The 25,294-nt window shown below is 34.1% G+C and overlaps 2 long non-coding RNA genes across 2 annotated transcripts; one reads left to right on the plus strand and one right to left on the minus strand.

Annotated features, from left to right (window-relative positions):
- Nucleotides 1-1,484: 1,484 nt before the first annotated feature.
- LOC119869407 lies at nt 1,485-6,673 on the minus strand. The gene is made up of 3 exons (XR_005370023.1): nt 6,613-6,673; nt 2,237-2,431; nt 1,485-1,758 (listed from the first exon to the last, which is right to left on the minus strand). It is a non-coding gene; the product is annotated as an uncharacterized LOC119869407 (long non-coding RNA).
- LOC111098924 lies at nt 5,946-24,770 on the plus strand. The gene is made up of 3 exons (XR_005370022.1): nt 5,946-6,002; nt 6,254-6,384; nt 24,268-24,770. It is a non-coding gene; the product is annotated as an uncharacterized LOC111098924 (long non-coding RNA).
- The last annotated feature ends 524 nt before the right edge of the window (nt 24,771-25,294 follow it).

Below are 25,294 nucleotides of genomic sequence, written 5' to 3' on the forward strand. Positions count from 1 at the left end.
AAAAATCAGGACTATGTATTGCCTTAAGAGTCACTCATCTGGACTTCTGACAGAATGATTTTCCTTCCTAACTTCTACTCCCATGAGGTTTTATTCCAGATTGAAGGACTCAGACCTTTGGTGGTGAGTCTATGGTTTTCAAACAAATTACACCTTTGTTAATTTGATGCACTTTAGCAATAGCAAAAGGTGATTGATGGTTCACATGAAGGTGTTTAGAAGAAAAAGTCATGGAGAAAGAGAGACACAAATCTGAAGCAGAGGGAACGAGTTAATGGACTGGGAATTGGAACATCATGAGACTCCTGTGCTGTGTATGGGACTATGTTGCTGCATTTCCTCATGTTATAATCGCCTTCGTTAAATAAAAGTGGATGCGCACACGTACACTCCCCGTATATCATACAGCTTGTGATAACTTACTGAACAAGGCAACAATGGTAAAGGGTGTTTTTATTCCCTTCTCCATATTTTTTCCATAATGATACCTCTTTAAGAAATCTGCAATTTAGGATAAGACATCCAAAAGTTATGTTACTAAGTAGTTAAGTAAACATAGTAAAACTAGGTACAAAGGAGGAAAAAAAAATCTTAGGAAGGTAGAACTTTTGAAAACAAGTTTAGTTTTTTGTTTTATTTGTCTGTTCTCCTTATCCCGGGAAAACGATGAAGAAGCCAAATAAACTACTATTATTCTGAATGTTTTCCTACATTTCACATTAAAATTCAGATGAGATGTTTGGTGTAAATTTTAAATTTAGCTTCTGTTCACTACATTGGGATTTAAAAAAAAAAAATTGAAGAAATGTAGCCCCTCTCCTTGACAGCTCTGGATGAGAAACAAAAAAAAATATAAAAAAATAAAAAAGGTAAAAAGAGTAGAAAGCCTAAAAACTCAATATTGCAAGCAGTTTAGACATGTGACAGGAAGCACGGGACAGAGGCAAAGTGATCCATCAAATCAAGCCTCTCCAGAGCCTGTGGTTCCATCATATCACTAAAGCATGTTTTTTTTTTTTTTTTTTTACAGTTAAGTGGACAAAAAAATAGTGCTAAGACTATGTGAGCATTAAAAAAGAGAAAAGATCCAGGCCATCAATCCCCTACTAAAATCAAAAGGCAAAGTAAGAAGAAATATCCTCAGCTACTCATTTGAGTGGTTTATTTTTTCTTATCTTTTTAAAGATTTAATTTATTTATTCATGAGAGACACACAGAGAGAGAGAGAGAGGCAGAGACACAGGCAGAGGGAGAAGCAGGCTCCATGCATGGAGCCTGACGTGGGACTCGATCTCGGGTCTCCAGGATCACACCCTGGGCTGCAGGTGGTGCTAAACCGCTGAGCCACTGGGGCTGCCCCATTTGAATGGTTTATATCATTGGCCATCACCTAGCCGAATGGAAAGCGAGGATAATTTGTATGACTTTATATCATGAGCCAAAGAGTAAAAGAAAAAGTTGATGACAACTATTTTCATATTTATTTTAGACAATTTTTAAGGTTTTGAACTTGAAGTATTAAGCTATGTTAATGAAAAAAATTCAAAATTGATCATTGTAATGGTAGTGTGTGTTTTCTGTGTTGATGCTATATTTATAAACATCTCGGATTAGGAATTCCATTGATTAAATATGACAGTTAATGAACTCATAGCTTTCTAATGAGTAGAAAAGGCTACCGGGGTTAAGCTTCATGCTTTGCAAGGACAGTAGGCTGAATAAAATATTACCCACTGGCATCTTCATTTAAGTAGTCTCCTGTGGGAAAAAAAAGCAATATATAAACATGCTCTTCTTTCTTAAAAAAAAAATTCTGATGATCTAAAAACTAATTTTATGGTTACAAGTAGGGCAAAGACAGCCTGCAGCAAAAACTGTTATGTCAGTGGCGATCGTTTATATAATGATTCAGATTGTTTTAATAGCTCACTGATTTTGTGAGTTTGTACAGAAGTCCAACATTTTGACTTGCCAACGGAACATGTCAGTATCTACATATCTCTACTTATTCATTAGCTCGAATTGATTAACAATGATAAGGACTTTGAAATCATAGATTCTAAGTCATGTCACATTAGAAAAATGTTTGGATTAGATGACATTCATATAATTCTAATTTTCTCTACCTTCATTTTTGAGAATTTGAAGCATATCTTTAAAGCTGTTAAAATCAATATGGATAAAAATAATAGCAACATCATACAATTGATGATATATCTACCAAAGCAATACATACCAAGTATACTATATTCCATTGGTGAAAGGACATCGAGCTCAGACTCCTTCCTCATTTTCTTCTTTCCTTGCGTTCATTCATTCAACACATATGAATTGAATGACTAGTACCTCCTAGGCATTGTTCAAGCATCTGCATGTTTAGGGTCCTGTCCTCATGAGCTCACATTGTACAATAAACTTTAGTGATTGGCATCTAGTGGGATTTTATGAAACAAAAATTATAATTTAGGGAGGCACCTTGGTGGCTCAGTCAGTTAAGTGTTTGGCTCTTGTTTTGGGCTCAGGTCATGATTTCAGGGTCATGAGATGCAGCCCTGATTATATTTTACAGCTCAAAATGTATCAAAACTTGTACTTCTGTAAAAATATTCACAAATCCTTATTTTTAATTTTTTTTTTTTTTTTGAGAGAGAGAAAGAGAGCACTCAGGAGCAGGGAGGAGGAGCAGAGGGAGAAGGAAAGCTGTAGAGTGTAATCAGCCAATAACAACAGAAGAATAAAAACGAGCATAAACTCAAGAGGTGGATTTGGCTATTATGTGAATACATTAGTCATTTATCAGAAATAGATGTTTTGAAATTCTTTATTTGGAAATGTGCATGACATTGGAAAATCGATTGTTTGAACTGTTTTTAAATGGCTATTTATATGCATTAATTAGCTAGAAAAGTCATTGTTCAATAAATTAGTACTTTGACCTTAAAGAAATTCCAAAATACTTTTATTTTATTTTTTAAAGATTTAAAAATTTATTTTAGAGAGTGAGAGAGCAAGCAGAGGGAGAGGTAAAGGGAGAGGGTGACAAGCAGACTCCCCTGCTGACGGCCCTTAAGATCATGACCTGAGCCAAAATCAAGAGTGGACTGTTCAACTGACTGAGCCACCTAGGAATCCCTCCAATATACTTTTAAATTGAGCTTGTTGTTCTTATAAGAAAACAAGTAGTGTAGATTTCTCCTTTCCTTGCTTGTCCATTTCCTCCCTCCCTCTCTCCTTCCTCTCTCTACCTCCTTCTCATGTTCTTGCTCTTTCTTTTGCTGTTTCTACTTCTGAATCATCGGTTTATACCCCTCTTTCTCTTTTTTTGATTTCCTCCTCTCCCCTTTTTCTTTCTTCCTCTTCCTCTTAATTATCCTTTTTCTCTTATTTTCTTTTATTCTCCCTTCTTCACTTCTATTTGAAAAACACTCATATTTAAATTAACACAAAGAAAGTCAATTTCCTTCATTAGGGTGTTTAACTATGATCTTAGGACAAAGATTGAAGACATTTTTTCAGGTCCCCAAAGGGTCTTAATGGATATCATAAGTTCAGATCTTTCATTTTATCAACACTGGCCTAAGGCAGTAATAAATCATGTTTCAAACAGTGCACTGAATAAAAGAACGTACAAATATCCTTGGATCAATAGCCTGGGGTTTTATCACTGTACCATAATTACTAACATAATTTAACTCTAATGCCATCTAAAATTGAGTATAATTACCTAAAGAGAACAAAATGAAAGAATACAGCATATGTGTTAAAAATTATACAAGTTATTTTGGCAAATACAGTCCTAAATCATAAATGATTTGCTAACTAGGCTAAACAATTAGGTAGCCACTTGAACTGCACATTACAAATTTTAGATCTGAAAGCTTAAAAGGGTAAGCAATAGTTTTGCCAGCTAGCAAATATCACTGGGATGATGTTCTATACAATTAGAAAAAAAAAAATATAGCTCTTTTTCTTTCTCCTCCATCATCTGGTTTCTGTATCCTGGATATTTTCATTTTTAAAATTCCATATTGACTTTATTTTAATGGCCTACTTACTCTTTGATCTTGTAGTAGCAACAATATGTTTTATTATACCACTGAAACTTAACCTTTACCTGATGCATTTGTCATCTGCCTAATGTGAGAATGATTGAGAGTGCTTAGTATAAATGCCTGAAACTTCTGCAAATCAGTTAATAGATTTTATTTGTACATAGTTTTTATTCCTTGATTTCCAAACCTACTTCAAACATTTTCAGTGAACTGTATTTTAAACTAATGGTATCAATACAATTTATATAAATAGCTTATATAGTATTGTGCTAACTTCAACCACTAAGAAAAATATATTTATGTATATATATATATAATGTAATGTAACACAGCATGTATAATATGTAAATGATATGTAATGTGATAGAATAATGTACATATAACAATATGTACACATACATAATAAACATGCATGTTTTATGTAATCATTTTACTGTGGAATATTCCTGCAGAAAGGATCATCCCATTTAGGTGTGCACTTTAACAAATAATTACAAATTAACCACTTATAAAACCCCAGTAGAAAAAACAGAGCATTATTATCATTGTGGAGGTCTCCTGTGTATCCCTCCTTGATAATAGCCCATTTGCTCCCCCAAGAGGAAACTACTCTCCACTTTGCCACTTTACAATGAAAAATAGGACTTGTTTACTTCAATTGGAATCTGTAGGCTTTTCTTTAATAGTTATATATTATTCTTTGGAGATCTCTGTGACAGTAATGATAGCTATCACTTATTAAGCTCATGATATGTGTCAACCTATTCCAAGTCATTCACAAACAGAATTTCATTTCATTTTACAGGAACTTTCTGAATGGATCCTGATGTTACCATTTCACAAATGAGGAAACCAGGGTTTATGTATGTTTAATGATTGCTTAAGCCCCTAGTTTTACAGCCAATGTGATACTGAACGTGGCATTGATATGGAGAGCGCCTGACTTTTACCAAAGAATCATTTTAGTGCCTAGAATCATGGGAGATTTTTAGGTAAAATGCCAAAATGAGATATTGGCACTGAAAGAAAGCAGTGTTTCACCAGTTAAAATTAATAAACTGAATGTGCCCTCCTATAATAAACTTAAACTTGTTTCCACTTAAAATATGTATTGAAAATATGCCATGAATCATTGGGAAGGACTTATTTTTAAAAACAGAACTCTAGATCACACTTTGCTTTCAAATAACTTTTAAGTAACCAGAGATAGATGTAAATGCCAAGTAGATAAATTTATTTTTGTACATCAGAAAAGCATATCTATGTATGATATAAAATGTCATGAAATAACTAAATGATGAGGCATATAAAATAATAGGAACAGGAGGAAGAATAAAGCTAAAAGCTGGAGTAAAAGGGAAAATATAATATGCCAGGAAAAATTTCTAATTTTAAAACAGATGAATGATGACTGCTTCCCTGCACCAAGAGGTCTCCAGAATTAAGCCACAAACATTTATTGTCCATAATGTGACTACTATAGCCAGGAGTCAGTGTATAAAGTTTTAAAATACTGTCATAAACAAACAATATAAAAATAAAGATGAAACACAGAGTAACACTGCATTGGAATAAAACTGTGTCATAAAGGAAGAGAGACCTTAACTGGTAGTCAGGAGCTTCAGCCGCAGAAGGTGACAGCAAGCATGAGGAGAGGGCACAAAGGACTTAGGAAGGCATAAGAAATAACGTTCATGGCCTTAAGTTTTTTACTTGAACACAAGAAAAACCTTATTTAGTTAGTTATTTTAAAGATTTTATTTATTCATTCATGAGAGACACAGAGAGAGAGAGAGGCAGAGACACTGGCAGAGGGAGAAGAAAGTTCCCTCCAGGGAGCCCGATGCGGGACTCGATCCTGGGACCCCAGGGTCATGACCTGAGCTGAAGGCAGACACTCAACCACTGAGCCACCAGACATCCCTGGATAAATCATATTTAATAATGAAGGTAGATTCACAAAATTTCATCTTACTTGGTACCTCTGGAATCGAAGAGAAAGGGAGTTTGGAGCAGAGCACAAGATTTTAAATAATAAATCGAATCCTATCTAAAACTCATACCCCCAAACTCTGAATTTAGAAACGGCTGGTAAAGCACTTTCTAGTATGAGTTAAACTTTCACTGATTTCAGGGATGAGGCTTAGTGCAAGAAGATTACTCTTTATTATTGGTAGGATAATTGTGCCTTTTTTCTTCAGGTTGGATCATTTGAAGAATCTGAATCCTATATGGCTCGAAATGATCTTATTAGAGGGAATGAAACCATGGAGTCAAAATTATGTTGTTGAAATTGAAAATTTGAGGCTCTGAATAAATCTATGAACACAAGGTATAGAAATTTAGAGATTAATTGAATGTATTATTAAGCATATAAATGATTAGTGTACAGGGCTAAATACTAAGGAGAAATGGAAACAAAATGACTGCTTATATTTCTGAAAACATTAATGTGGAAATATTTGAGCAGAAAGGAGAACAGTTAAATAACAGTTAAGTAAAATTCTATCCAGGAGAAGCAACTGTACTTGGGCTGTAACGGTCTAAATCTTTGTTTTACCTGGGTGGCTCAGCTGGTTAAAGTGTCTGACACTTGATTTCGGTTCAGATCATAATCTCCGGGTCCTGAGTTTGAGCCCCAAATGGGGCTCCGCACTGAGCACTGAGCGTGGAGCCTGCATAAGATTCTTTCTCCTCCTCGTCCTCTGCGCCTCCCCCCAGCTCATGAGTGCTCCCACACTCACTCTCTCTCTAAAATAAAGAAAGAAAGGTCTGAATTGTTTTTATTAAATAAATTTATTGTGGTGACTTGGAGGAATTTTAGAAGGACAAATATTTCTAGGAGGAAAGGTCATTTAGGAACCGAAGAGAAACTTAACTGTATGAAAAAAAAAAAAAAAAAAAGGACATTGTACAACGTTGTCTAGTCAAGATCAATAGTAAGAGACAAAACAAAACAAAATAAAACAAAAACAAACAAAAAAAAAATAGCAAGAGTCTGTTAAGAAAATAAAAAGGCAGTTCTGACAAAGGACTTCTGTCCATACTACATAATGAAAAAAACATAAATGCATACTAAAACATGAATTTCTTTTTTAAATTGAAAGAAATTTTACATCTTGTTTTGCTTGATTTAGTAAATATGCTTTAGTATCTGAAGTCGCGCTGAATCAAACATCTAGTGACCATACAGTTCGGAAAGGCAGTTTCTTGTGAATGAAACCCTCTTAACTTTTGTTGGTTTGTCTCTTACTGAGGTGCAACTGACATATGATGTATTAGTTTCAAGTGTGTAACATAAAAAATGATTCTATATTGGCACATAATTGTGAAATGATCCCCACAATTAGTCTAGTTGACATCCATCACCACACATAGTCACAAATTTTTATTTTTCTTATGGGCAGAACTTCTAAGATCAACCCTCTTAATAACTTGCAAACACACAACACAATATTAGCTACAGTCGCCACGCTGTAACTTACATCCGCATGACTTACTTATCTCATAACCCGAAGTCTGTACCTTTTGACTCCCTTCACTCATTTCATCCCACTCTACACTCTACTTCTAGTAATTACCAATCTGTTCTCACCCTTTCTCTTTTTTCCCCCGACAAGTTAATACAATATTTATTAGCGATTAGTGCAGAAATTAATTCCCTCTACATACAAAAATACAGATTTGAACCCTATGAAAACAACCACCAATCTGTTTTCTGTATTTCCGAGCTTGGTTCTGTTTGTTTGTTTCTTTTAGATTCCACACGTAAGAGGAATCATACGGTACTTGTCTTTCTCTGATTTGTTTCACTTGGCATAATGGCTTCAAGTTGCATCCATATTATTGCAAATGGCAAGATCTCATTCTTTTTTATGGCTGAATAATATATGCATATACATACACACACATCTTCATTACCCATTCATTCGTGGCTGGACACTTGGATTGTTTCTATATCTTGGCTGTTGTAAATAATACTGAAATGCATATGGAGTGCATATATCTTTTTTAAATTAGTGTTTTTGTTTTCTTTGGATAAATAATCAGAAATAAAATTGTTCGATCATAGTGTAGTTCTATTTTTAAATGTTTGAAGAACTTCCATACTGTTCTTACAGTGGCTGCTCCAATGTATACTTCCATCAACAGTACACAAGTGTTCCCTTTTACCCACATCCTTGCCAGAACTTATTTCTTGTCTTTTTTATAATAGCCATTTTAATAAGTGTGACATGATACTTCATTGTGGTTTGATTTGGATTTCCCTAATGATTAGTGACATTAATCATCCTTTCATGTAGTTGTTGGCCATCTCTATGTTTCCTTTGGAAAAATGTCTATCAGATCTTTTGCCCATTTTTTAATTGGATTTTTTCTTTTCTTTTTCTTTTTTTTTTTTTTTTTTTGGTTTTTGTTTGTTTTGCTACTGAAATGTATGAGTTCTGTATATATTTGAATACTAACTCCTTATCAGGTATACGATTTGCAAATATTTTCTCCCATTCAATGGGTTGCCTTTTCATTCTATTAGGTGATTTCCTCTGCTGCTTTGAAGGTTTTCAGTTTGCTATAGTCCCACTTGTTTATTTTTGTGTTTTTTGCCCTTACTTTTGGTGTGAGGCCCAAAAACCATCTCCAAGATGTCAAGGAGCTTATCACCTAGTGTTTCTGTTGTACGGTTTCAGGTCTTTTTCTTTTTTTTAAAGATTTTATTTATTTATTCACGAGAGACACAGAGAGAGAGAAAGAGAGAGGCAGAGACACAGGCAGAGGGAAAAACAGGTTCCATGCAGGGAGCCCAACGTGGGACTCGATCCCAGGTCTCTAAGATCAGGCCCTGGGCTGAAGGTGGTGCTAAACTGCTGAGCCACCCAGGCTGCCTGGTTTCAGGTCTTATATTCAAATTTTTGATCCAATTTGAGTTAATTTTTGTGTCTGATATAAGTGGTGTAGGCAATTTTAAAAAACTGTTTTTAAAAATTATTTTATTGAGATATAATTGACATATAATGTGTAAACTTAAGATGTACAATATATTAATTTGATACATTTATAAATTACTATATGATTACCACCTGATCCTTTTTATTTTTTCATTTTTTCCACCTGATCCTTTTTTTAAAAAATATTTATTTATTCATGAGAGACACAGAGAGAGAGAGAGGCAGAGACACAGGCAGAGGGAGAAGCAGACTCCCTGCAGGGAGCCTGATGAGGACTCGATCCCTGGACCCCAGGATCATGACCTAAGCCAAAGGCAGATGTTCAACCACTGAGCCCCCCAGGTGCTGCTACCACCAGATCTTTAGCTAATGTGCAATATAGTCTTTTAATGCCTACTGGGGTGTATAAGAATGGGGTTTGGGCCTGGAAATTTCCTTATCCAGAGATAGAATTCTCAGTCTGCTGGGCTTATCACCTTATTTGGGACCACCTTCCTTGTTTCAGACTCAGTATGTATTCTTTTGTTCTGTTTAGCTGCCATATGGCACCTGGCAAACTCGATTGTTATATCTGGCCTCTACAGGGATAGGACGGGATCTTTATTTTGCAGAATAATAGGGGTGTTCCCTATATCAGCTGTCACTGGAAGGGATCTGCAGCCCTGGGGACTGGTAGCCACTACTGAAACTATGTCTCTTCTCCCTGAGAGTAAAGCTTGATTGTGTGGTGTTTCGCATGATGACTGACAACAGGATGCGGTGGACACAAGTGTTCAGATTTTGGCTCTTTGGTAGTAGGCAAAAAATGCCATTTGCATGACAGTTATGCTATGGCTAAAACAAAAATACTCACCAAATCACTGTAGAGGAAGAATTAGTTTAAAAAGTGTTAAAGATATAAAAAAAAAAAATTGAACAGTTTTTGGCCCTTGAAGTACACGATCTCACCAATTTTGTGGTAATGTATGAGAAAAATCTTCAGGTGGAAATATAAGTTTGGGAATAAAAATTGAAGATGCAGATAAGCAGATAAACAGAAAAGCACAAATTCATCATCTTTTCTTTACGTAGAATGAACATTTCCAGTAGACGTAAGGGAGATGTGTTTTTCTATGTGAATTTTGAAATAATAATCATATTTATCATGAATGTAACTAATAGTAACAATAAAATAATAACATAAAAGTCAAACAGTAAAGGAGTAATGGATTTATAGAATTTAATTTTGGGTATAATCATAGACATAATTCATTCTGATATTTTATTTCTCCTGTTTGAACATAAACAAAGTATTTCCAAGTGCCAGTTAATCTTTTCTTTCTAATATCAATCAATCTCATACATAAATGAATATCGAATATGTCCATATTTTTCTTTTATTTAAATAAATCAACATTATTTAGACATAAATTACACACCAAAAAGCTCACTCTACGTGTACTATGTGAGACTTGAACAGAACTACACTGTCACGTAACCACCATAGGTTATGGAACCCATTCATCACTCCAGAAAATTCCCCTTTGCTCCTTTGATATTATTTATTAAACCAAAGAGAACAAATATTGTTCCACTTTCTGTCATTATAGATTTATTCTCTATTTCTAGAATTCCATACAAATGGATCAATAGTTTTTACTTTGTTTTGTGTGATTAACAGGTTTATCTATTTTATTAATCTTTTCAAAAAATTAACTTTTGATATTACATTTTCCTATTTTCATTCATTTATTATTTCATTAATTTTCTTTACATTTTACTATTTTACTTTATGCATTTGTGTAGTTTTCACTTACACTTCATTTTTTTAGCTGCTTAAACTGTAAATTTAGAGTAGTATCTTGAAATTTTCATTCCTCTCTAACATAAGCATTTACTTTTGATATATTAGTTTTTATTTTAATTTATCTTCATAATTTATATATTCATATAATTTTATTGAAATTGTGCTATATGCTGTTTTAATTTCCAATATTTTGGGATTTTCCAAATATCTGTTATTTTTTGCAGTCAGAAAAGAAAAAATGCGTGTGATTTTAATACTCTTAAATTAGTCGATGGCTACCATGGCCATAGTGAAGTCTATCTTGGTGAATGTTTTGTGTGCATTAGTTTTCCTTCCTGCTGTGTAAGTTTTTCTTCATGTATTTTGAAGCTCCATTATTAGTTGCATAAGCATTGAAGGTTTGTGTCTTCTCTATAAATTAATACTCTTATAATTATTAAATTAATGCTTTATTCTTGGTAATCCTCCTTGTTCTGGAATCTATTTTATCTGAAATTAATATAGCCACTCCATTTTTTCATGATTAATTTTATATTATCTATGTTATTTTATTGTTAAATTAGCTTTGTCCACATCAACACTGTAGTTCTTGTCATCATGTAGTTGGGTCTCGCATTTTTATCTATTTGGGCAATCTTTACCTTATATTTATAATATATAGATCGTTTTTCTTTGATATATCCACCAAAATTATTGACTTTAAGCATATTATCTTGTATATGTTTTCTCTCTGTCACATCTTTTTCTTGGATATTTTTTATCTTTACCTTCGTTTGAATTAATTGAATATTTTATTTTCATACATAATCTGCATTATCGGATTGGTATTTATATCTTATGGTTTTATTTTTATTGGTTGTTCTAGGGTTTACAACATAAAATTTAAATGATCACAGTCTAGTTCCAACTAATATTACACCACTTTGTATGTAATGTAAGAATTTTACAAACCATTGCTTCTATTTTCTCTTTCCAATCATTTATGCTATTTTTAGCATACTTTTAGTTCTACATGCATTATAAAATTAACAAAGCACCTAAAAGCTAAAAAAAAAAAAAAAAGAGAGAGAGAGAGAGAGAATGATATTTTCTCACACTATTCATTCCTTTGTATCTATATAATTTTCTAACTGGTAGTACTTTCTTTTAACCTGAATAACTTTGATATTATCTTGTATGTCCAATTCCTGGAAATGAATTCTCTCCTGTTTTATTTTTTAAGTTTTAATCTGCATATTTATCTGAAAGATATTTTTCCCCTGAATTTAGAATTTTACAATAAGGTATTTTTTTCTGTCAGTTCTTTAATGGAATTATTATTTATATTCTGACTTTTTTAGTTTTCTAAAGTCTGACATTATTTTTATCATTGTTACACTATCTTTGCTTCTGGTTGCCTTGAATGTTTTCTTGCTTTCATTTTGGTTAGCAGTTTAATATGATATGGTGTAATTTTCCTTCTGTTTAAATTTCTATGATATGTGAGTTTATAATTTTCATAAAATTTCAACCATTATCTCTTCAACTGTTTTATCTGCCCTTTCCTGTATTTTTCTCAGATTCCAATTATGCATATGTCAAACTATAGTACTATCATTGAAACACGAATTTTTAATTTTTTCTATCTTTTTATTCAGTGTGCTTCAGTTTACATCAATTCTATAACTGTGTCATCAGGTCTGGTGATATTTTGTTCATCAGCATCTATTTTCTGGCAAATGCCTTCAATGATTTTTTTAAATTTTAGATATTATATTTTATCTCTAGAAATTAATTTTATTTAAAAAATTTGTTTTCTTAGTATGGTCACATTTTCCTTTGTATTCTTGAGCATATTTAAGCTGCCCATCTTTAAATCCTTGCTAATTACATCAATTATATCATTTATTAATCTATTTGTATTCACTCCCCACCACACATACATTGCCTCGGTTATAAGTCACATTTTACTGCTTTTTTGACTATCTAGTAACCAATTGTTTGGATTTGGAATTTGTCACCTTGACTTAAAGAATGTCCAAGGATATTCCTGGATTGACCATGTTTTAATTTTAAAATTAAAAGATAATTAGATACCAAACAAAATGTTGAAGTGTGTTTGACAGTCATTTAAATTACTTACAATTTAGTTTGAATCTATTCAGCTTTATTTTCAATTTTTGTTCAGTTCTGAATTAGAATATCCTTTATTCTCATGGTAATTTAGCTCTATTACTAAGGTGTTCCCATTTGGTACCTCCACCAAATGTCCTGCTTTAGCAAGGTCTTTTCACTCTGGTAAGAATTTGAATGTCTCCCAACTTTGTACTCTGAAGAATATTTACCATATAACATCCTGATTGTTTCTCTGGTTGGTTGGGTGGTTGGTTGATTTTTTCCAGTCCCTAGAAGTTTTATTTATCAGGGAGGAAGAGCTTTCTCTGCCCTTTAGTCCTTCTAGCTGGACATAGAATCAAATCAACATGACGTATAAACAAGAAAAATCAAAGTTAATAGGCATGCGGAGGAATCTACACACAGACATGAAATTACAAAAAACAGGCAACATGAAGCTTATATGAGCTAAGGAGAGGGGTAGGGTCTGAGGATACAAGTGCGAGGTTGGGAAGAAAAGTTATTAGTAGGGAGATGAAAGGAGATGTTTTTAAAAACAAAGCTTGCCCTATTATGCAGGTCAGTGCCCTAGATAAAAGGGAGTCTCTGTTAATATCTCTCTTCCTACTAAAGCAGGCAGTTGAGGGGGAGCTAAAGAGGTTTTTCTGAATCTGCTGGCCGTGGATTGCTTTTAGCTCAAAGTAATGTTCATGCCAAAGTGCTCCATCTTGGGGGAGCCTGCCCTTGGCCCCTACATACCCCTCACATTTGGAGGTACAAAGTCAACCCAAGACTCAATGGGATCTCTATACAGCTTTCAGGATCTCTTTTCTGCATAGCTCCTTCCACGTTGGTACCTTAATCTGGCAAGCATCATCTAATTAACTCAGGCATCCTAAATTCTGATCCTCATCTGCTGAACTTGATGGGTTCACCTTAACTAGCTTGAGTTTGCCTTTTTCTCCAAATCAGTTAAATATATCCAAGTAGAAAATCAGACAGATCCTAGAGTTCACTCCATTCGAACTCTATCCCTCTCTCTCAAGGAGAAAATCCTGTTCAGCCTGCTGTCTAATATCTCAAAATAGTTAATGTCATATTCTTCTGCACCCCCGCCACACACACACACAGTTTTCTATTTGATTAGAATAGGAGGAGATTTATGTAGTGGAATGAATGCCCCAGTCATGGGAAACCAGCACCCAAAAATGACACATTAAGGACATTATGGAAATGGCAGCAGGTAATACATGGTTCTACCAGTAAAGATGTTGAGTTCTTACAAGGCCTTTCTCTGGTCTGGTGGTTAAATATATATGTAATTCTTTTGGACTGAATAAATCCCATTAAAAAGTTTTTATAGTCCAAGAGTAACAAGAGAAACAAAACTCAAAAAAAAAAAAAAAAAGATATGTTGTCAGGTTAATTTAATCAAGGAAGGAGTTGAGCCATTAATTTGTAAAAATAAAAAAAAAAAAGACTGATTCTATGCATACCTGGAATTATGGCAGTGGATCATAGTGCTATTCATTTTTTTGTGTGTGTTGTAAGAGGTGTAGAAACACATTTTGTACTCATTCAGAACCCAAATATCATTACATCTATGTGAGCTTTACAAATGTATTATAAATTTGTTATTGTCGTTGTTGTTGCTATTGTTTTAACCACTGGTGATGGCCTTCTTTACTGAGCTTATCGGTTTTATGCACTTCACTACATTTTCCTGCATATGTCTCCTTCTGTTTTGTGATTTCTTGCTCGTGCCATCCTGCTGTTTCTATTGCTATGAAGTGATCTCCTTTAAACGGACAAGTATCTTTTGCACTCAGACACTACATGCTAACTTAGTTGCCCTTAGTGCTGCCACTATAAATAATTTTCTTAATCTAGGCACACAATTTTCCTACATTTTCACTGTACTACTCCTGGGAGCAACACCAAAAAAACTACATCCTGGCTTACTGAATTCTATTGTATTCGATTCTGGCTTCAGAATTTTATTCTTAACAAACATCATTGAAAACCTATTTCTGTTGGAGAAGGAACCAACGTAATAGAGGGGGGAAAAGTAACATATATCTATTTCTGCAATTATTAGACACCACCTTTTTTCTCTCTGATTACTCAGGGATTAATCCATGGATGATCCCCAGTCATTGTTTTGATTACTATTCAGTTTCAGTCAATGTAGTTATTTTATTCATTTATACTTGCTGTGGTACTGCTAAACATTTATTTGTTCTTATCTGCAAAAGCCTCCTCCTATCCCTCCTTAGCCTCCCCTGCCACCCACCTCCTACATTTTGCTTCTTACTGCACTTCTGACCGATTTATTCTCTATACTACTTCAAAATGATCATTGAAGATTATCTTCCAAAGCTAGGCACTTAGACGCCATTAATAAATCAAGATGTGATGCTTTCCCTGGGGTAGTTTATTCTCTACTTAGGATTCAGAAATAAACTTAAAAGACCAAATATAGTAACTGAAAATGTGACAATTTATCATAGAAAACAACCAAATAAATTGAATAATCAAATGAAAGGGCATAACTTCCGATCCGGTGATTAGAGATCAGATAACATTGAAGCAAAGTCTTCAAAGAATTTTCAGGACTAGGTATTTAAAGAAGAGCCCTAGGGACAAAGACACAGCATTAAAAAAAGTCATGAATGCCTTGTTGAGAAACACAGAAATCATATGAAGATGCCTTGTTCTGAGATGTAAAAACAAATCCCTTGATAAGCAGAGGCTTTAAAATATCAGTTGTTGAAACCATTTAAAAAGATTAATTAGAGCACTTTTGCACTTTGGGCTTTTGATCTTTTCTGTGCAATGATTATTTCTGTTAGGAATGAAACTTGCCCTTTGTTTGCCTGAATTTAACTAAGAAAAGCTGAAGCTACGTGGGTTAAATAATTTGTTAAAGTAAGTTAAATGCTGATACAGATAAATCCTGACATCTCAGCTTCTTAAGTGAGTTAGTTCATTAACACTGAGAAGTGTGGCTTAACACTGTCACACATAAAGTTTATTGTAGGGGACTCTTGCTCAGTTGAGTTATTCAGGAACTAAAATGATAGAATTATTCAAGGTGGTGCTACCTTCTCCCACATTTGACTGTGCAGATCACCTTAGGTTAAAAAAATAATAATAATGAGGGACTTGGCCTGAAAGTGGGTTCCATCACATTTTCCACATCCTATTAATTGAAAATTTAGATGCAAGAAAACCATGAAATGTAGTCAACTGTGATCTCTAAAGGAAATGCTGACTTTGAAGAATAGTTGGCCAATCTCGGACCCCGTCAACAATAATGGTTCTTTTAAATGCAACTGAATTGTTTTCTGGGGCCAATAATCTTTTTTCAGGATTTACTGAATAAAGTTGGTAAATAAGTAAGTAAATAATAAATACACAAATAAATAAAAATTTGCATGGATTCTTTTAGATTCAAAATGTGCCATTAAGTACTATGCAAAATCAATGTAGCACATCATGTTATAAAATATTTATTCTAAATGCTGTCCATCCACACTGTTTTAAAATTTTCAACTATTTGATATACTCTATCTCTCATTAGTAAAAACAAACTGCTAAACTTAGGAATACGTGATGGTCTACTTGTCAAAAGAAGACAGGCTATGCTGCAGTAACAGGCATCCTTGGGTACTGAATTCTCAGCTGCTTAAGGTAACAAAAATTCCTTCTTGATCATGTTATATATTCATTGAGGCTCATTAGGCCTGCTCCACACAGTCACTCAGACACAGAATCAAATAGGCTTCTTTGGTCATTAGGGGAAGAGTAGGTATACATACATGGAACACATACCATCTCTACTTCATGTCCATTTTCCACAGCATGTTATGTGTCCCCCTCTAATTTCAAACTGGGCTGGAAATGTGCAGAACTGTATTCACTTCAAGTAAGCAACATTGGTTCCCAAGATGCATATTTTCAAAATCTTATTGAGAGAAAATATTAGCCAAAAATTGAAAGTCATATCTTTAGAGAAACTTTAAGGAAAATGTTGGAGTTGAATTTGCATCTGTAAGAACAGGAGAAATTTTATAGAACTTCCTTACATCTATTATCTGTATATCTTTAAAAAAAAAGATTTTGTTTATTTATTCATGAGAGACACAGAGAGAGAGGCCGAGACACAGGCAGAGGGAGAAGCAGGCTCCATGCAGGGAGCCCGATGTGGGACTCAATCCTGGGTCTCCAGGATCACACACTGAGCCGAAGGCAGATGCCGAACTGCTGAGCCACCCAGGCATCCCTATCAGTATATCTTGAAGGGTGTTATGAAAGGTTTTACCTGTTGTAACAGCAGTGGTGTGGGAAATGGAGAGTTCTGCATATACAATGTATACATAGGAGAGAACCACATCCCCCTCTCTCATTGCTGTCCCCAAAATCTATGATAGTCCCAAGATCAGTTTTCTGGAATTAGATGATCAGAGCAGAGGAGTTGTTGTTAAGACTTGAAGAAAAGGTTGGTAGGAAAAAAATAGCTTTTTAGCTCATGAGTAACTGACATAGAGTGACATTCACAGGGAAGGAAACCTATAGTTGAGAGTTTAATAATCTCAATTTAATTATTGATATAAACATAGCCTATTTTGTAATGGTCAAAAATTTTCAAAACTTGGTGAAAATTATAAAATCACAGATTTAAGAACCTCTATAAGCCTCAAACAGTATCAAGAAAAACACATCAAGGCATATGATAATGAAATTACCACAAACCACTGATACAGAAAATAAATGAGAAAAAAAGAAAATCCAATACATGTAGAATAAAAAATAACTGCAGATGGTTAATAAGAAAAAAAGGACACATGTAATTGAAAGACATCTTCATAGTGTTCAAAATCTCTACCCATTGAAAGTATCATTCCAAAGGGAAATGGATTTAAAGACTTTCAGACAAAATCTGAATGAACTGATGGCCAAGAAGCCTGTACTAAAATGAATATTAAAATAGAATCTTCAGAGACACCTGGGTGGCTCAGTGGCTGAGCATCTGCCTTTGGCTCTGGTTGTGATCCCGGGCTCTTGGGATGGAGTTCTACATCAGGCTTCCCACAGAGAGCCTGCTTCTCCCTCTGCCTGAGTCTCTGCCTTTTTCTCTGTGTTCCTCATGAGTAAATAATACAATCTTTAAATAAATGAATTAATAAATAATAAAAAAAATAAAATCTTCAGGTAGAAAGAAAATGATAGCAGATAGACATTCAGATTCATACAAGGAAAAACTAAAAAAATAGGCCAAATATAAAAGAATTTTTTATTATAAAATGGATTACAAATATAATTTATTTGGGGGTTTAAAACTAATGTCAAATAAATGTATAATTAAAAGGCCACAAGTTTCAAAAAGGACCCCATCTACTCAGTAGGTTTAGAATCTGTAGTCTCTTAATCAATTGCCCTCAAATCATAATGATCTCATTAATCAATATTAGCTCTTAAAGATGAAATTATTTGATTATTCAGTCTACATTTTCTGAAATAGATACTTTTATACTTAAACTGTTCACATTCAAAACAAAATTATTAAGTTAAAAGGAAAAAACATATTCATTATGTAGTAATATGATCCATAAGGGGAATATAAAGGAGGAAGATCTTAGTCTAAGTCTTGATTAAAAATCTTTTTCTCCAAAACTGGCATAAAAGATGGTTGAGAAAAGATCATGGCTAAAAAAAGTTCCAGAACTGTGGAACCCAGCTCCCTTTTGCAAGAAATAGATGAGAAAAGAGATTACGATGAGTTAGTCATAAAGGCATACCCTGTCATTATCTTGTGTGACAATGAAAATATGAAGCTTATACAACTTTTCTTTACATGTCACTGGATTCGTTTTGTGCACCAGTTGTGAGCATCTATGTCGGTGTGCTCACAACACTGACTCACTCATGTTACATATGCGAGGAGGGGCATAGCAAAGGGGAGCGGGAGTGAACACTGATCATTTTGGCATATCTAATTTTTTCCCCTTTCTGTGTTTGTTTCACTTGAATAAGCCTTCTTGGCTATATTCATTTACAGATGAACACATTTGTATTTGAGAATAAATTATATTAGGAAATATTTTTATGTGTGGGGGAGGAAATAACTGGTCTTATCCAGGTCATGTCTGTATCAGATACTCAGGTGGGCATTTCATCTCTCTGCACAGTGTCATCAATTGGCTTGACCTGGTCTCCAATAATGTGTGAGACAGTCTTAAGAGTTATATTTAGTTATATATACTTATAGAAACCAAATGTGTAATTAACATGTCCCAAGGAGGTGGAGGAAGTGTCAGTTTGAGCCCATTAAGTGTCAACTAATCAAATTTCATGAATTAATGTTCTCAGTGAGCAGTGTTTCCTGGAGGTATATTGGCTAAGGTAAGAAGTAGAGATGCAGATTAATTGAAAATCAATTTTTGGAACAGATAATGGGCTCTTAAGGCAGCATCCCATTGGCAAGTGAGCTTAAATGCTTTGATAAATAAAAGGAAAGAAATGATAAATACACACCATTCCTGACCATCATTCATTATGTAAGAGTCCACAATTTCACAATTATTCCTAGGCCTCTAATTATTTGTGTTTATGTTGGCAAACATAGAATTTGGTTTAGAAACCTGCGCTACTAATTATTTGGTTTCTGAAGATTTATTTTGTAGCATCCATCCAGTTGCTACTATTTATCATTTGTAGTTCTGACCCTATAAATTCAGAACTTCTATATGCTCCTGGGAGTATTCTCCTTTTAACGAGACATTTATAGTGAAGGGGTATTAAGATGAAACATTTCATTGAAAAGGTCATTAAACATCCAAATTCATAAGCAAGTCTATTTAATTGATGCTTTAATGGCATGTTCATAAGAAAAATCCTTAAAGATGTATTATTACTGGAAGTAAAACAGCAAATAAATTTAATTTTTTTCAGGGGATTAGAATGTATGAGCTGCAAGTGAGACTGAAGATCATTTAGTTTTGTAGTTTTCATACCTGATTGCTCTTTAGAATAGGTTTGTTCCTAGAAGTTCTTATTCTGCAAGACTCTTTTTAAGCAAGAATATGCAAAGTGAAATAAGTCAGACAAAGGACGACAAATATCATATAATTTCACTAATATGTGGAAGCTAAACAGCAAAACAAGCAAACAAAAAATCACTCATGAATTCAGAGAACACACTGTTGACTGCCCGAGGAGAGATGTGGGGATGGGCGCAATAGTGAGGGAGGGTGACAGGTACAGGCTTCCAGCTATAGAATGAATAAGTCATGGGACTAAAAGGCACAGCATGGGGAATGCAGTCAGTGATACTGCAATAGCTTAAGGATGACAAGTGGAAGCTACATTTGTGAGCATAGCTAACGTAGAGATTCGTCAAATCACTATGTGGTATACCTGAAACTAACGTAATGTGTCAACTAATCTTCAAAAGGAAAAAAAAAAGAAAAAATGATATTTAAACCAGTTCTTCAGATAATTCCGACAGAGCCAGTCTACATTAACGCATTTGAAAAATCATTGTTCAAGAACAAATCTCGCATTTTATGTATAAAAAAGTAACATCCAAAGAGAAAAAGACTCAGGTTAAAATTTTGTTTTTAATTTTGTCCAGTTTCTTAGATTTTTAAGACGAGTACCAGTTACTTCAACACAGATGGCAGTACGCATTCTATTTTTTTTTTTTTTTGTAGGGTACTGTATCTTTTCTTAATATATTAAAGTATACCTCTTTTTTTAATATCTTTTTTTAAAATTTTTTATTTATGATAGTCACAGAGAGAGAGAGAGAGAGGCAGAGACACAGGCAGAGGGAGAAGCAGGCTCCATGCACCGGGAGCCCGATGTGGGATTCGATCCCGGGTCTCCAGGATCGCGCCCTGGGCCAAAGACAGGCGCCAAACTGCTGCGCCACCCAGGGATCCCCAGTATACCTCTTTTTTAAAAAAAATTATACTACTTGTTTTGGAGTTGAAAATATGCATCAAAAAAAGAAAATATGCATCGTTGATTTATGAAAGGGTATTTTGAATCCATGTTGTATTATTTAAACTTTACACTTCACACTTCTTAGCCCTTTATACCTCCCACTTTACACCTCACACTTGTCAATTTATAGTTCCAACCTCCCATTTCTGACTTCTACGATGAAATGATGTCCCAGGAGTATGATTCTCTATGTCTACTCTTTCTTCTAGTGGAAGCATAATTCCAAGAGCTGTTGTCATATCTTGTATTTCAATGTGCATTATAAACCACAGTTTGCATTTTACTAATTCTATTTTTGTCAGTTCTCTCTGAGGAATATTATGAAAAGAAAAAATATGCACTCTTTTATACTTACCTAAGGGTTAACTTTTCTGGCACTCGTTTTACCTTCCAATACATCTATGTTTTTGTTGGTTTTGTTCAGTGTTATTATCCTTCAAATAAGAAATATCCTTTACCATTTCTTGTAGTGCAGGTCTTTGGGCAGCTGAATTTCTCAGTTCTCATTTGTCTGAAATGGCTCTATTTACCCTTGTTTTCAAGGATATTTTCACTGTATGGAACAGTAGGTGGACAGAATTAGGTTTTGCTTTCCATTCTTTCAGCCTTTTGAAATACCACTCAATTTTCTTCAGGCCTCCATTATTTTTAATAAGGAGTAGGTAATTTGTATTATTGTTTTCCTGTGTGTGATCTTTCTTTTTTCTCAAAGTGCTTGCATATTATCTTTGATTTTCTACTGAATCTGTTTGCATCTGCAAGTTGATTAATTTCTATTACATTTGGGAAATTATTCTACATTATTTCTTCAAAAATATTATACCCCGTTCTCAAATGCTTCTCTTCCCGGAATTCTTAGTATGTGTACATTAGGCTGTTTTATTTTGTCTGGCAATTGCTGACTATTCTGTACTTGTTTCTCTCAATCATATTCCTCTCTGTTACTCAGGTAGAATAATTTTTTTAAGCTTTTATTAATTTATTCATGAGAGACAGAGAGAGGCAGAGACACAGACAGAGGGAGAAGCAGGCTCCTTGCAGGGAGCCCGATATGGAACTCGATCCCAGAACTCTGGGATCAGAACCTGAGCCAAAGGCATATGTTTAACCACTGAACCACCCGGGTACCCCTATTTTTTTTTCCTCAGTGATCAAGTTCACTGACTCTTTTCTCATCCTCAGCCTACTATGAAGCACAGAAAAAAATTTCACCTCAGTTAGTATAATTTTCAGTTTTAGAATTTTCAATTTTTAAAATAGATTCCATTTTTCTGAGCTACATTCATTATCAGCTTATTTTGTTCACTTTTATTTCTTTGAAAATCATTATAAAATCTGCTTTATTTCTTTGAACTAAATAATATTTGTTTTAAACTTGTCTGCTAAATCTAACATCAAGACATAAGTGATTTGATTTCTGTTGACTGTTTTATTCACTGCTAGTCATATAATTTGATTTCTTTGCATATCTGATTTTAAAAGTTATTTTAAATTATTATTTCATACTATTATAATTATTTATACTATTTAAATTATTACTTAAATTAATTTAAATTATTGTTTTATACTGGACATTTTTGATGTTACATTATGGAGACTATCAACTTCTTCTTAAATATGTTTATTTCTTTCCAGTAGGGAGTTTATTTACTGGCTGATAACCTTGCCCTTATGTAGGCTTTGTTAGCACTTTCCTGGGAAGAATCTGTGAAAAGTCTACAGTGTTTCCCAAGCTCTTCCAACTTGGTAGAATTCAATCTCCAAACTCTGTTTCTCCTGTGGACCTTGTCAGGGCTGGATTTTAGCTGTGTCGGGGAAAAGTATAGTGTAGGCCTTACTTAGATCATCATATTCTTCATAAGCTATGGTCTTTCTGACGTCTCAGTTGTATAAGATGTGAAGTAGGTGGTAATGAGATTTCTCCACTTTGGCCGGATGGCACCATGAATGTCTCTTATAACTGTGTGACCCCTAATGCCTATTTTATTTCAACCCCATAGTCAATGCAGTATGGTAATTCATATTGAATTTCCCATTGTGTGCGTGAGACCAGGTCCTCCACATATGACTAGTTAGGAAACTTCATGCATATTTGTAGGCGTTCACTTTGCCTACTCCCTCTTCTTCAGTAGTCTTTCTACAGAATTCAGCACCTTGAATATCCGCCAATTCTGATCTCTGCCTTCTTATTCCAGTTCAACCATTGTCATTCCTCTTGAAGACCAGCTTGCTGAGCCATCATTAGGAAATTGTCTACTAGTAGAGGAATGATTGTTGAGCTCATTTCATGATTTCCATACTTCTAAAATTTGTGTTTGCATGCTGTCTCCTGGTTTTTGTCTGTTTTTTTTTTTTTCATTTTACAGTAGAAAGGCTAATCCAATATCACTTACTCTGTCATACTTGGAAATGAAATCTCTGTGTTAGTATGTAATATTTGAAGTTACCAAATGAAGCACTAAGACTTGCAGCTGCAAAAGAAAATAAAATTGTTTTCGTCCTTGTCAAAATAAAAGTAAAGTTTTAGCTTATATAAGTTCATGGAAGAAAGAGCATAGGATCTTCAAGAGTATAAGTACCTTATAAGAAGATGAGTCAATAGATAATCTTAAAAGTTGTCTAAAATTGGCATTTTAATTAAAAACCAACCAAAGTTTTAAAAATAACATAAGTATTCTATATTGGATGGAATAAGAACAGAGGTGGACAGAGTGATTTTAATATGATAAATTGCTATCTTTTTTGAAGTAAGTCAGTAGGTTATCAGTATCTAATATTGATAAATCGAGAGCTATTGAATAATCATAAGAAATAATTAATAGTTAATCATATTAATTGCTAGAATAGAATATCATTGAAGACTGGGATGCCTAGGTGACTCAGTGGTTGAGTCTCTGCCTTTGGCTCAGGGTGTGATCCCAGGGTCCTGGGATCAAGTTCTGCATCAGGCTCCCCACAAGAAGCCTGCTTCTCCCTCTGCCTTTGTCTCTGCCTCTCTCTCTCTGTGTCTCATGAATAAACAAATACAATAAAAAAATATATATATACATATATATATATTATTGAAGTAAGATGGAAAAAATAGAGGAAACTCTTCTTTTCTAAAGAATTGAAATTTTATGTATTAAAAACATAGAAAATACTATATATTAAATAAGCATATCCATTTTTTAGCATTCATTTATCACATAATAATTGTTTGATTTTGGATTATATGATGAAAAGATCCTATTTTTATTCCCCATCTGATGTTGGAGAGTATCTGCAGGATGTTAGTCTGCCCTGTGTTCCTCAATAACCCAGGGACTCTGGTAAGTCCCTGTATCAAACATACCCAAAGGCATCAGACTAATCCCACCGCCCCTCTTGTTCTCTCTAGGTAATTTATAAAAATTGCTTGCTTTCACCAAGGATCAAAATTCCATTTGCTGCCTTGAAGTGAAAATATCTTCCTCAGAATGTCATCCATCCAGAGTTAGCTCATTTAAGCCCCTAAACCTACTTTATGCTTCTTCCCTTGACTCCGAGGTCATCCTATATGTGAGACCCCTGTGGCTGGCTGCTGCATCTGAAGAATAAGAGATTGGCATGGGTTTGATTTCCATCTTTTTCAGTCCCATGAATTGGATTTGACACATAAAGGAAATAAAGTGTGGTAGTTCAGTGTTCTCCTGAGAATACCATAAACCCTAACTACTTTGGGGAGATATTCTGCATCTAAAAAAACGAAAGTGAAAACAGCATTCTCTGAGATGATACTTTCTAAAACCACCTGGAATATGGCATGCTGAGTCATGCTCCCAAGCATTGTGGATTGGCAATGACTTGACTTTACCTGTCTGCTAGAGCATGGTCTTCCTTACATAATCTATTGCTGGCTACTACTAGAGGTTGTAAACATATCACAAAATAAATGAATATATATACTTAACATTCTGCTCTTTTCTGAATATTGTGTTTTCCATGTATTTCTGAACTTTATTTCTTTGCAAACTTGCTGATATTGCATGTTATTTATAAAGTTGTAGCTCCCAAACTTAAGTGGAAAGTTTCATTTTCATAAGATGCCTATCTTGCTTAGTTTTATTTCATACCACTCCACATTTTATGACACAAAATAAAATATCTTAGGATAGTGCAGTTATGAATCATTTAGTGTCCTAGAATATATGAACATAATTGTTATCTAAGATAATAGAAAATACATAAAAGAATCTCTCAGAACTCAATGGGCATATTTTAAATCTTACAAATATTTCTGTTTTGTGGAATACTATATCACAGAATAATGAGCAAAGGAATATAGATTGCATAATTCAATAATCATCTCCATAAAAAAATAAACTGAACTCAGATTTGTGTGGTTATTTAGTAGAGGAGTAATTCTGGTCATTAATATGGAGAAT

The sequence above is a fragment of the Canis lupus genome, chromosome 15 (assembly GCF_011100685.1).
Source record: "Canis lupus familiaris isolate Mischka breed German Shepherd chromosome 15, alternate assembly UU_Cfam_GSD_1.0, whole genome shotgun sequence".
Classification (NCBI taxonomy): Eukaryota; Metazoa; Chordata; class Mammalia; order Carnivora; family Canidae; genus Canis; species Canis lupus.